This window comes from Halichoerus grypus, chromosome 5, assembly GCF_964656455.1.
Source record: "Halichoerus grypus chromosome 5, mHalGry1.hap1.1, whole genome shotgun sequence".
Taxonomy (NCBI): Eukaryota; Metazoa; Chordata; class Mammalia; order Carnivora; family Phocidae; genus Halichoerus; species Halichoerus grypus.
The window spans coordinates 95,809,821-95,822,636 of NC_135716.1; the positions used below are offsets into that span (position 1 = coordinate 95,809,821).

Genomic DNA, 12,816 nt, shown 5'->3' on the forward strand with positions numbered 1-12,816 from the left:
TAACGTGCAAGTTATACATTCATCTCCACTTTCTCAGAAAATGGAAATGGAGTACTGAGTTTTTCATTAAATGGGCATCTTAAGTTTATTTTTCTTAGCTCATTGCTGACAAAAAGCACTTCCTTGCAAAATAAAAAGTGTTTTCAAACAACAAAATAAAGAAGTGGCTGTAAATTTATGCCACACAATAAATGGCAAAGCCCGTAGCAAGAGCATTTGGACTACTCTAGAAGCTCAGTGGTAGAACTGCTCGCCTTCTGTTTCCCTATTCGTAGTCCCTATACCCCCAACCTGTAATTTCCCACATTTCCCACTGATCCCACCTCATTTTACCAATTACCTCTTTAAAGCTATCGATCAGTTACTCTATGTATCTAAAAATATTTGAAAATCTGGCAATTTTTATTTTGCATGATAAAATGTCGCAGTTGGTTTTAGACACATCAATGAGGTGGCCTGAGGACTCTGTGGCACAGGTCACCAGGACCTCTCCAGCCAGTCCTGGAGAGCAGACAGAAAGCTGTCCCCAGTGACTTCCACCCGAGCAAATGTCAGTTGATCAGCAAGCACCCTGCCAGTGGTCATTGCAAAACACTATAATTTAAGCTTTGTCCAAAAGGGCCAGGAAAGGGAAAATTGGTTATCCCTCGTGAACATTTAGATGCAACCCCGTGTTAAAGGAAGAACTCTGTGTACAGAACACAGCAGAAAGTGAAAGTATTAAGTGGAAGTCTATCGAATCCATTCCAGATCATTTTGATCCAACTAGTCACAAAAACATTCTTATAACAAAATTGAAAACCGGGCCAAATCGCTGAGTGAATGGGAGGCTGGAACCACAGTTACCAGCCAGGACATCTTCAGTAAACCGAGATGGCTACACATCCCACTTGTACTCCAGCTGAGGAGAGGGGAGGCAGGGGGAAAAACTCCCCTTACTGTTTGTACAGCTTTTGTCAAAAGAGCATAATCCGCAGAACCCTCCAGCCCCAAGCCAGGGAACTGGTTAGTGTAGAAGCACCTCCTCGCTTGGTGAGCTGCATTCTTCCTCGGCTTCTTCAGCTTGGGCACTGGCCTGGGGATGGGCAGAGGCCATGCTGTCCTGAAGATGGTAGGAACGAGACCTCCCTCCCCTGCTGTAATGTGTCTTTTCTTTTCATTTTCTTGGTGCCTTCCCTGAGGGAACTGAAAGGTACGTTTGGGTGTGGTGCGGCAATAAAGATGATAAGGAGGTAATTTTTTTAAAAGGTAATTTTGGAATCAGTGCTGACAGTCTTTGTTCCTAACCTCGCAGGTGTGGAAATGGAGTGCTCAGACTGTCCCGACATCATGCTCTGTCCTCCATCAACCAGGATGGCTGCGTGGGGTTTGAGCCCTGGAGTTGGGAGATGTAAACTTGGGGAAGGAAGAGCTCCTAAAGGAGGTGAGGCAGTAAATTAAGTGTCCTGAGTCCAGCTACTCTTCTCAGTCCTTCTGTAAGACCCTTTGGAAGTCTATTTGTGGGAAGGAACAAGGACTTGATCTCTCTTGCCCCCCAGAGCCTCCCATTTCCTTTCCCTTTGTCCTCAGGATGGGGCCAAAAGACCAGAACTTCCCACAGAGATGCTCAGAGAGGTCCCAGCCACTGCTCTGCCTTCCTTCCAGCTCCAGCCTCTGGAGAGCAGGAAGGTGGGCTTCTCCTTTACATGCAGGGCAGAAGCATGCAGATTTATAAATCCAAAGAGACAGCCAGCATTCTGAAGCAAAACCTCTACCTAATTATCCTCCCGTCCTATGGTCCCCAATGGACCCCACAGGTGGATGGCTTACGACAAGTTACAGCAACAGCAGTCAGCTCAAACACCAGACCCATCTGCCAAGCCTCCTCACAGGTGTGCCCATCCACGTAGATGTAGAAGGCGCCCTTGGTGGGGGGGCCGGGCTAGAGACCCTTGGACCTCCTGGCACAGAGTCCACTATCACCCGCACCCCAGGAGCCACAGTGGTGATGGGGGCTGAGCTGGTACTCTGGTAGAGGTGGGCGCTCTGCAACCTGAAGAGAGTAAGAAAAGGGCCCTTGTGGGTTCTGGAATGGACTCCTTTCCCAGGACAAATGTGTCTGGAGGGTCACTGGGGGCTCCTCTCAGCCAAGGGAACATCCTACCCGAACCAGAGATTAAGTGCTCTGGGCCTGAATCTGTGCTATCCAAGTGCACAGCCCAGCTCTGCCACAAGTTGTGTGACCATGAACAAATCACTAACTTCACTGTGCCTCAGTTTCCTCCATTTAATGATGGGATAATAGTACTATCTCTTAGGGGCACCTGGGTAGCTCAGTTGTTAAGCGTCTGCCTTCAGCTCAGGTCATGATCCCAGGATTCTGGGATCGGGCCCTGCATCGGGCTCCCTGCCTGGGAAGGGGGGAGCCTGCTTCTCCCTCTCCCACTCCCCCTGCTTGTGTTCCCTCTCTCGCTGTGTCTCTCTCTGTCAAACAAATAAATTAAATCTTTAAAAAAAATAGTACTATCTCTTAGAATTATTATTATGAATGTTAATCCAGGAGGATAGTGGGAGGGGGATGATCCAATCATGGGGAGGAGGGAATGGGAGAGTGACTTACTCACAGGGACTTTGACGGACTCATGGACATATTTGTTTCCAAGGAAAGATTTTAGGACTGCCAAGTCAGGGAGAATGAGTCTTGGACTCCAAGCATCCCTTTTCCCCCTGTCCTCTGTTACTACCAACCACCTTCTGAGAAGGCTTGTCTGAGTTGGAGCTTGGGTGGGCTGTAGTGTCATAAAAGACATAAGGCCCTTTGCACAGTAGGTGTCTGGGCAAAGAGAGAGGGCTCCAGATGGGGAGGTACGGAGTGAAGGGCCCCGGGGTTGGTCAGCAGTTACCTCCCACACCTGAGCATGCAAAGACCGGGGGCAGAAGTCTAATGGCCTGAAAGATCTCTCACCTCCTGTATATATTTTCCATAAGCAGAAGGGGAACAAAGGAGGGGAAGAAACTCTGATCTACACTTTGGTCCTTGAGCTGGATCAGGACCAGAGCACAGCAGGGGAAGAGACCAAAAGGGAGTCTCCAGGAGTTGGGGGGACGACGGGAAGGTACAGGAGCTAAGGGAAGGAAGGAAGCCAGCTGTGGCTGCACGGGAGCAGAAGGGCTCCTCTAACTGCCGGACTCTGCAGCTGGGTCATTAGCTCACCTTGAAACCTTAGGGCCTCCCTGGGTCTTGCCTCACCTGGGATTGTAATTCATCAAATGCACTGGGAGGCGCTCTCTCTCCCAACTGAGCAGAAGGAGGAGCATGGAGGGCCTTACCTTGAGGGTGAAGCTCTTAAGGTTGACAAACACAATCCATTGGTCCCCCTTCTAGGCATATGGCGCCTCCTAGGGGTTGTTTCACACCTTGGTGGCTCCTTTCAGGAGGAAGGAACAGACCTGGGGCAGGTGCAGGAGCAACTGTCCTGACTCAGATGTGCCCTGCTCTGCTTGGGCCACCTTTCCCTTGTCCCTCCCTTTCTTTTCTCCGCACCCCACTGCTCCTTGCTGGAAATAAGAGTTCATGGTTCCATTTTCACCCCAGTTCCCCTGCTTTGCTTCCAGTCCAGCACACAGTGAAGAGGTCACTGGCAGGAAACCACAATCTCTTTGACCTTTAAGTGATATTCAGAGAAGTTAAGCCATTTGTCTAAGATCACCTAAAGAGTAAGGTGGCAGAGCCAAGATTCAGACCGAATTTCACTTTTCTGTGATGTCTTCCAGCATGCACCCAGGTCCTGAGAGCTTGACCTTACAACCTGCCCATTGGATTTCCAACTGGACTGAAGTGTCAATTAACCTATCTGATCAGGCATTCCTGGGTTCTGCCCCTCACTAGTCTGGGGGCTAGGGAAAGCTTTTAACCTCTCTGTGGTTCAGTCTCCTCAACTTTATTTTTTTATAAGATTTATTTATTGGAGAGAGAAACAGAGATAGGGAGAGAGAGCAGGAGCCAGGAGGAGAGGGAGAAGCAGGCTCCCTGCTCAGCTGGGAGCCAACGCGGGGCTCGATCCCAGCATCCTGGGATCATGACCTGAGCTGAAGGCAGATGCTTAACTGACTGAGCCACCCAGGCGTCCCTGTTTCCTCAACTTTAAAATGTTTTTTAAAACTTTAATATTCTTGGGGCAGTAAATCGGTAGCTAGCTAGCTCTCAGGTGGCTGTGAGCCTGCATTGCATGTGGCAGACTCCAGGCGACAGTATCCCCAATGAGTATCCACAATGAGTCCCTTGTGGGTGGCACCTCCTGGGACATGTAGAATACGTGCTGAGGATCTGGGGAGAAAATAATCCAGAAAAATGACAGCAACTCACCTGTCCCGGGAAGAGTGATGCTGAGAGCTCGGTTGCTCTGGGAGATAAGTACTCCTATTATTCCCATTTTGCTGATGAGAAAACTGGAGCACAGAGAAGGTAAATAACTTGCCCAAGGCTATACAGCCAGTAAGTTAGCGACAAAGCCAGTATGTGAAGCCAAGCAGTCTGACTCCAGCTTGTGCTGTTGATTATTCTGCTTTTCTGCTTCTTTGAGAACACAATGACCCGAGGAAACCACTAAACTGGTTAGAAGATCAGAGAGGTGTCCCAGGGAATGCCCACCTTACCGTAAGAAAATCTGAGCACTGGGGCAGTGTTTAGGGGGCTTGGGGGACTGAGTTCCCCTACTCCCGCACTGCCTGCCACCCCTGTTCTGTGGTACGTACATTGGGTGTCTTCTCAGACGTAAGGAAATATTTAAAACCCCTCGGAAATAAATCCCCGAGCGTCTGGCTCTCGCTGTCTTTCGGATCTCATAGCCATCTGCAAATCGGGCCTGTATGACCTCCTTCATAAGCTGTGAGGATTAAATAGGCTCGTGAAAGGGGGGTTCAAAGTTTAGATTAAAAATCATTTTTCTAGGGCACCTGGGTGGCTCAGTTGGTTAAGCGACTGCCTTCGGCTCAGGTCATGATCCTGGAGTCCCGGGATCCAGTCCCGTGTCGGGCTCCCTGCTCAGCGGGGGGTCTGCTTCTCCCTCTGACCCTCTTCCCTCTCATGCTGTCTCTCATTCTCTCTCTCAAATAAATAAATAAAATCTTTTTTAAAAAAATCATTTTTCTAGAAGGAAAGGAAGGGAAGAGAAGTGGGAGAATCAGGGGAAATTTATGGTGAAATGAAGGTGTCTGGACCCGGAAACAGCCTTATATCCTAACAGCTTTAGGGCCTGCTTTGGGCACCATCCTGTAGAGGAAGAATTGCAAACTTTTCTATAAAGGGCCGGAGAGGAATATTGCAGGCTTTGCAGGCCATGCTGTGTCTGCTGTGACTTCCCAAACCTGCCACCGTAGAGAGAAAGCAGCTAAAGGCAATATGTCAACAAACTGGGCATAGCTCTTCCAAAAAAATTTAATTACAAAAACAGGCAGTGGGCTGGATTTGACCTATGGGCCATAGAGGCTGCCCCCTGCTTTTGGTGGTTCTGCTCTGGCCCTCCACCAGCTGCACCCCTCGCCATGAGACAAGACTCCAGGGCTAAAGGCACATCCACCTGGAACTCACATCTCTCCTCTTCTAAACCGTGACTCAGGATTCTTGTCCAAATAGCCTGGTGCCCACTGTCAGGGCCTGCATAGGCATTTGCCTTGCTCCCGTCATCCTGAATGTGGACCCCAAGGCTGGTGTGCACATGCATGGCCCAGAGGATCTTGTGTGTGTTTGTGTGTATTTATGTGTGTGTGTGTGTGTGTGAAGCCCCTGCTCTGTGAGAAGCTGAAAGGGAGAAGAGGGGGGCTGCCCCATGGGCTGAGTACTGAACACATGCTCATACAGAATTCCTAGGAGTCTGAGAATGCTAAATTCAATCCTGATCTTCTAGGTTGTTGTAAAATCCCATTTGCTACCATGGGAGTATAAATCATATTTTAACAGTTAGCTCTTTTAAATATTTAAACATATGAAATGCAGATCTGCACTTGTACCCTCGCCCTGGGCCCCACAAATAGTAAGAACAGGACAGCCTTACACCACAGGATCAAGATTGCACAAATGAGGCCACACTTGCTGGAGCAAAATGGTGTGTGTGTGTGTGTGTGTGTGTGTGCGCCTCAGGGAACAAGTCAGCCGCGGCAGGAGAACAAAGCCAAGTCCAAGGTCTGAGAGGAAGTCAAGGGAAGGCCCAGAGGGGGACATTTGGAGGGCCTCATCTAGCCTCGAAGAATCCCACACAAAAATTCCTGGAGAGGAAGCAGGCACTAAGGTCACCTTGCCTACTCATATAAGTTAAGCTTGGAAACAAACAAAAACATATTTCAAAGCCCAAGTTAGTAACCTGAGGCCTGATCTGAGTCACTAAAACATAGATGCTCGTGATGAGGGAGCAGAAGGCTAGCTGAGGACAAAGCAGAAAGAAGCTGGCACCCTACACTCCCCCCCCCCATGTGATATTTGTGACATTCCTCAGGCGCTCCTGGCTGCCCTAAAGGAAAAATAAATGGTTAAGTGATAGAGATCACAGTCCTGCAGGACAGGAGTCTCCCTCAGTTTACAAATGTCCTAGTGATTTACAAGGAAGAAGCTTTCTTATCAATAGCCTAACTTCCAGAGACACATAGCTCAGTTTCCTGAAGCCTTAACATCACCCTCCCCTACATGAAATTGAGGAAGGCTGAGGTAGAAGGAAATGTAAAGAAAATTGAATTTCTTTTGAACCTGAAGCCCATTGACAAGGACGTGTGATGGGAGGAATGTAACATTCCTCCAGGAAACTCCCAACTGTCTTCATGTTAATGCCTCATTAGAGGGAAAAACTACCTTGGCGTGACAATAACCAGGCCTTCAGTATCCTGAGAGTCTTTAGCATATGACAGTCCTTCTGGACACCCCCTTTGTCCTCACCTCCCCAACTTGTGAGTATATAATCAGCCACTCCTCAAGACCACAGGGCAGCAGGTCTTCTGCCCACGGGTCCTGTCCCCATGCTTTAATAAACCACCATTTTGCAGCAAAAATGCCTCAAGAATTCTTTCTTGGTCATCGGCTCTGGACTCCACCCCACTGAACCTCACCTACATGCAAAAACTACATCACTCAGTGATGGAAGGCTGCTGCCCAGCCATCTAGTCTAGGAGCTTTCAAACTGCTCTGGGCCCTATTCCTGGACAGCATGGCCAGTCTTCTCCAGGTGTCTGTCTGCAAGAGCCCCAGCCCTCTGCTCCTCCACTCTGACCATCTTGGCTTGGCTGGTGGGTCAGCAACAACCCCTACCTGCCCAAGAACCCATAGGTTACCTGTAACCCAGGGATGACAGAGGCAGCCAAACCACCTGCCTTTAGGCAATAGGTAGGCTTGGGCAGGAGCATAGCAACAATGACGGTGGGAACTCCTGAATATCTGGACTAGAGTCAGATCAACTATTGGTGGGGGAGAACGAACTTTACTAATGATTGAGATCAGATATCAGTCCAGTGAGTTAAGGGCATAGGATCAGGTTTATTCTGATTTAGAAAATTAAAACTGATGCTTTTGTAATGAAGGATTGTGGTAGAGTCAGTGTTTACCCTACTACACATGTGAAAAAAAGCCCTTAACTCAGACTGTGCTCAATAAATGGTAGTCAAAATTATTACAGTTATTACTTTAAAAGTCTATGGGAAACCCACCAAAAGGACAGAACCAGCGTAATCAATAAGAAAACAAGACAGACCGTTGCAAAGGAACATAAGAATGGATCAGCCCAAATATGTGAAAATGGTCTCACCCAGGCTTTTTTGTCCTACTCTGCCCAGCACTCAGCCTGTTTCCCACCCTGGCTGGGATTGTGTTACCTTCAAGGTCATGACAATTGTTTGCAGACCTTCTGAAACAAATCTCCTTCCAGGTCTAAGTTATGGATTCTGTCCCAAGTAAAGTCTTCTGCTCTATAGTTACATTGCCTATCCTGACTCAAAGCCTAAACTGGAGACATTCCTTCCCAGACTTCTGCTCTTTCCCAGTCACACAGACCGTAGTCTGTTCTGAAGTCAAAGCTCCACCTCGGAAGAGGAAGAGAACATGGCTGGAGGGGTTGGAGTCTAGAAAGGGAGTAAGACTTTTAATCACTCAGTATCCAACAAGTACAGCAAACATTATGGGAAGTCTATCTACACTTAGCAATGAGCTGCTAGGAGCTTAGAAGGGATGCACCTGATCTGCGTCAAGGAAATTGACTCTACTTAGGGAGGCAAATATCTAAATACAACTAAATATAATACTATAGGGAATGAAGGATATGCTAAATAGAGTATCAACCTTTAAAATGTGTAAAATAAAATCAATTCAAAATATATGAATGGATGGGGATGGGCACCTGGGTGGTTCAGTTGGTTAAGTGTCCGACTCTTGATTTCGGCTCAGGTCATTTTCTCAGGGTCGTGAGATTGAGCCCCTCATCGGGCTCTGTGCTGAACATGGAGCCTGCTTGAGATTCTCTGTCTCCCTCTCCCTTTGCCCCTCCCTCCCTCCCCCCTCAATCCCCTCGCCGGCTTGTGCACACACACGTGTTCTCTCTCTAAAAGAACAATATATATATATATATATACACATATAGTTCATATATATATGAATATATATTCATATGGAGTATTTCATATATATATATGAATATATATATACATATGAATGGAGTATTTATGCCAGCAACTTTATACATATAAATATGATTTGGTTCCAGCTTTCTAATAACTTACGTCCTTAGGGGGAGAGACAAATACGTAAACAAATTGTTCCTTTTTTCCCCCAGACTGGAAATTTGAAAAAAATTTATAATTGTAGCAAATGTGCATTGCAACAAACCCTAAAGAATACGAAAGTATATAAGGCAGAAAATGAAAGTAACTACTCATGCTCTAAAAAAAAACCCCACTGTTAATGGTTTAGTACATATCATTCCTAACTATCTTCTTTCTCTGTCTCTGTCTCTGTCTCTATACACATACATTCAACAATTTAAGATAAAGCATCCTTACATGTCATCAATTTAGATATATCAATTTAATCTCCTTTTAGTGGCTACAATCTCCCACTGATTTTAGTTGTTTCTAAATTCCACAATAACAGACAATACTGCAATGAGTTCGTATAAAAGAACATGCACTTACTATTTCTATACTACTCTTCAAAATGTGGTTCAGTTTATATTCCCTCCACCAGTGTATGGAGTATGCCTATTACCCCCATTCTAACAAATAATGGGTATTATCAGTCTTTTATACCTTTTATATTAAACAATGATGCCTTCTTATTTTAACTTATATTAAAATTAAAGGTTGAGCAAGTTATTTTAACTTATATTAAAATTAAAGTTTAACTTATATTAAAATTAAAGGTTATATTTATTGGCCAATACTATTGCTACTCTGAGTTGCCTGTCCATTCCTATCAGATTGTCCATCTTTCTTGTATCGCTTTTTAGGAGTTCTCTCTGTATTACATGTATTGATCTTTTCTCTCTCATATTTATTTCGATTTTTCCCATGTTTTTTCCTTCATATTTTGTTTATATTGTGTTTGTGCAATTACAACAATGTTTTTATGAAGTCCAGTCTGTCAGTCTTCATGTATGGCTTCTGATGGAACCCGGGAAGGAGGACATGGGCAGGAGTGAGGCAAGATACAGAAGGAAGGAGCAGAGGATTGAGTCCGGGCAGCATAGCAGTACCAATCGGACGGAGACTGGTGACTGGAATGAGGGGGTGCTCTGGCAGGGATCAGACCGGCTTCCCCTAGAAAGTGAGCTTTGATAAGAGAAATAAGTCAGTAGGAAAAAGACAAATCCCATATAATTTCACTCATATGTGGAATTTAAGAAACAAAACAAAAGAGCAAAGGGGAGAAGAAAGAGAGAAAGAGGCAAACCAAGAAATAGAGTCTTACCTATAGAGAACAAACTGATGGTTCCCAGAGGGGAGGTGGGTGGGGGATGGGTGAAATAGGTGATGGGGATTAAGGAGTGCGCTTGTGATGAGCACCAGCTGTATGGAAGTGTTGAATCACTAATTTCCCCTGAAATTAATCTTACACTGTATGTTAACTAACTGGAATTTTAATTAAAACTTAAAAAGAAAGTGAGTTTTGAGATAGGATTGGAAAGAGGGTCTGGGCATTGCCAACCAGGGTGCAGAAGAAAAGTTAAAACATATGCAGCACTCGGCCATCAGTGAAGTCTTGGGGACGGGAATGGTCTCCCTGGGCAGACATGGGGAGCAAAAGTGACCGATGAGCCTTTACGGGCATCACAGCAATTGAGAATTGCCAGATGGCCGGAGATGTGAGGACATCCGTTTTTGGTTAATAAGGTCAGATTTAAATGCCAGTTCTGGGTCACCTTGATTTACAGGGGTCTAAGAAGGCAAGACCTAGCTCTGAAACCCCAGGGAAGACTTGAATACCTAAAAGTGGGGAAAACCAATTAACCCAAGGTTTGGTCAGAAACCATATGCTTTAGTGATTTGCTTGAGGAGGAAATCCAGAAGCCTGTTCTGCCAAAGGAGCGAATAAAAATGGAAGACAGCGCTTTATTAGCGAGGCAACAGAAGCACTGCCACTGTCCAGACAGAAACCTGGGTGGAGGCCCCTGCCGAGCCTCTGCACCAGCCCCTGCCTGGACTGGGAGACAGCCTCCCCCTCAGGAGGCCAGGGGAAGCAGCGCCCTCTGGTGGTGGTTGGCAGGGGACTCAACACCTGATAGGCTCCTGGGAAGGTACTGTCTCCCCCAGCCTCTCAGTCTTCTCTTGGGATAGGGATTATCTCGGAAAAGTTGGGAGGATGAGTAGGGAGAGAGAAATGAGTCTAGCTCAACGAGTCTGGCTCATTGAGGAAATAGGTAATAACCCAAAAGAAGGAGGAAGCAGAGGAAGAACAGCAGGGAAAGTCGAAGGGGAAAATGCAGAAAAAGGAGGAAGAAACACTCTGTTCTAAATATGGCGAGATGGGTTTCCTTGCTTGCCCCAACATGCATGCATTCCTAAGGCGTGGCACCTCCCCACCTTGCTTTCTGGGACCTAGTTCAGGCCTAAACTTGGCATAACAGAAAGGGGCATTTTGTTTATGTGCCTCTAGGCAGAGGAAGGGATGGGCTTTTTCAGCAAATGTCAGCCTTGGGAACACATGGGAAGCATGCTAAGAAAGGCTGGTCTACAACGCAGAGCACTGGGAGGAAAGAGGAGAGAGCAGCTTCTGAAAGAGGTATTTGTTCCTTGGTGAGAAGAGTGCCCCTGTGAGGCACCCAGAGAGCCTAACTGAAAAGACCCAGCCCAAAAAGAACTAGAGAGGAACCAACTAGAGGAGATGCCCAAACACCCACCTTGTCTGAGAGCCCCTTCTGCGTGAGAAGTCACTATCCCACCTGAACTAAAAACCTCTTGTACGTCCAAAGTACATCTGGTCCTTGTGTGTGAGACTGGACTATATAGTAAAGTAGTTGAATAATGGACTCTAACCCTTCTCTCTTCCTGAGGAATGCAAGGTCAAGACAGCTTCTTGCTCCCACCATTTTGTCAGGACGTGTGCTTCAGACAAAATAGGATCTCAGTAAGTCATTGTTAAATAAACAAGCGTATGAATAAATGAATAGGTGGTTCGTCTGTGTACTTCCAGGCAGCCCCTGTACCCAGTAGGGCCATCACTGGTAGTTCGTTGTTGATAAATGGATGAATGAGTGAGTGGCCTCCTGGGAGCCCAGATTTGGTGGTTGTCAGACTGGCGGTGAGCTGAACGATGTTGCATAAAGGCTTGTCTGGGTTGAACCACCTGTGAGAACTTCGCTCAGATACAGGATGTGGGCTGAGAGCTTCTCATGTTCCTACTTTCAAGGGTGGGTGTTGGGTACTGAAAGTGCCTCTGCTTTGCTAGTGGGGCCAGCGCAGGGCCTGCCAGCTCTGCAGAACTGAGAGTTGGGGGAGGAAGGAGCAAAGGGAGGATATAAGCTCCAGCCAGAGATGAGAAGGAAACCATTGTCGGGAGCTCATGCTGTAGTAGAGGGGGCCAGGCCCCTGGAAGGAGCCTGAGATAGTCATTCATCACCTACCCATGCACCTGCCACGACTCTTCGCAGACAGAGGCTAGGGAAGGTCTTTACAGAGTGGGGATGATAGGGTTACCTTTCCTGTGGGATCATTTGTGGAGATTAAAGGTGATCATGTTGGTGCAGCACAATGCTTTGGCTCAGAATGCACACTCAGTAAATATCTGATACTATTTTCCAATACATTCTGGATGTCCACTTCAATTTTCCATCACATTGGTAAAGAAGGGAGGTGGAAAGTTATGAGGGGCCCACACCTGTTTTATCAGGGGGATGGTCCTATGGGGTTATCACCCATTGCCTAACCTTGAGACCATGGCTGCAGGAAACTTGGACTATATGGCCCAGTGATGGTTCCTGGAGTCACAGATTGGGTTCTCTGGAAACAAATGTGGAGCCAGAACTTGGGCACAGATCAGTCATCAGGAATTGTCACCTGGGAGAGGCTGGGGAGGAGGCAGGAGTGGGCAGGGGGAGAAGCCAAGTCACGATGGCAACCCTGACAAAGCTTTGGCCCACCTGATGGGGAGCTTCAGAACAAGTGCTGTCCATCAGAGTTGCCCTGTTTCAGACTAACATGCCCAAGCCTTTATACATCCATCTCATTCAGTCACCTAGTAAGGGCATGACCTTGGGAAAAAAGGATCTCTGCATCAGAGCAGACCCTGAGAAAACCAGCAGCCGAGGCACCCCTGCAGCTGGGCAGCAAGTCCCTGGAATGAGTCCTTCTGGAGAAAAGAGGCCTTTT

General features: G+C 47.0%; 1 long non-coding RNA gene across 1 annotated transcript; it reads left to right on the forward strand.

Moving 5' to 3' along the window:
• Positions 1 to 662: 662 nt before the first annotated feature.
• Positions 663 to 2,502, forward strand: LOC118543012 (uncharacterized). Its single transcript, XR_013447538.1, has 3 exons — positions 663 to 1,192; positions 1,295 to 1,423; positions 1,570 to 2,502. It is a non-coding gene; the product is annotated as an uncharacterized LOC118543012 (long non-coding RNA).
• Positions 2,503 to 12,816: the final 10,314 nt, after the last annotated feature.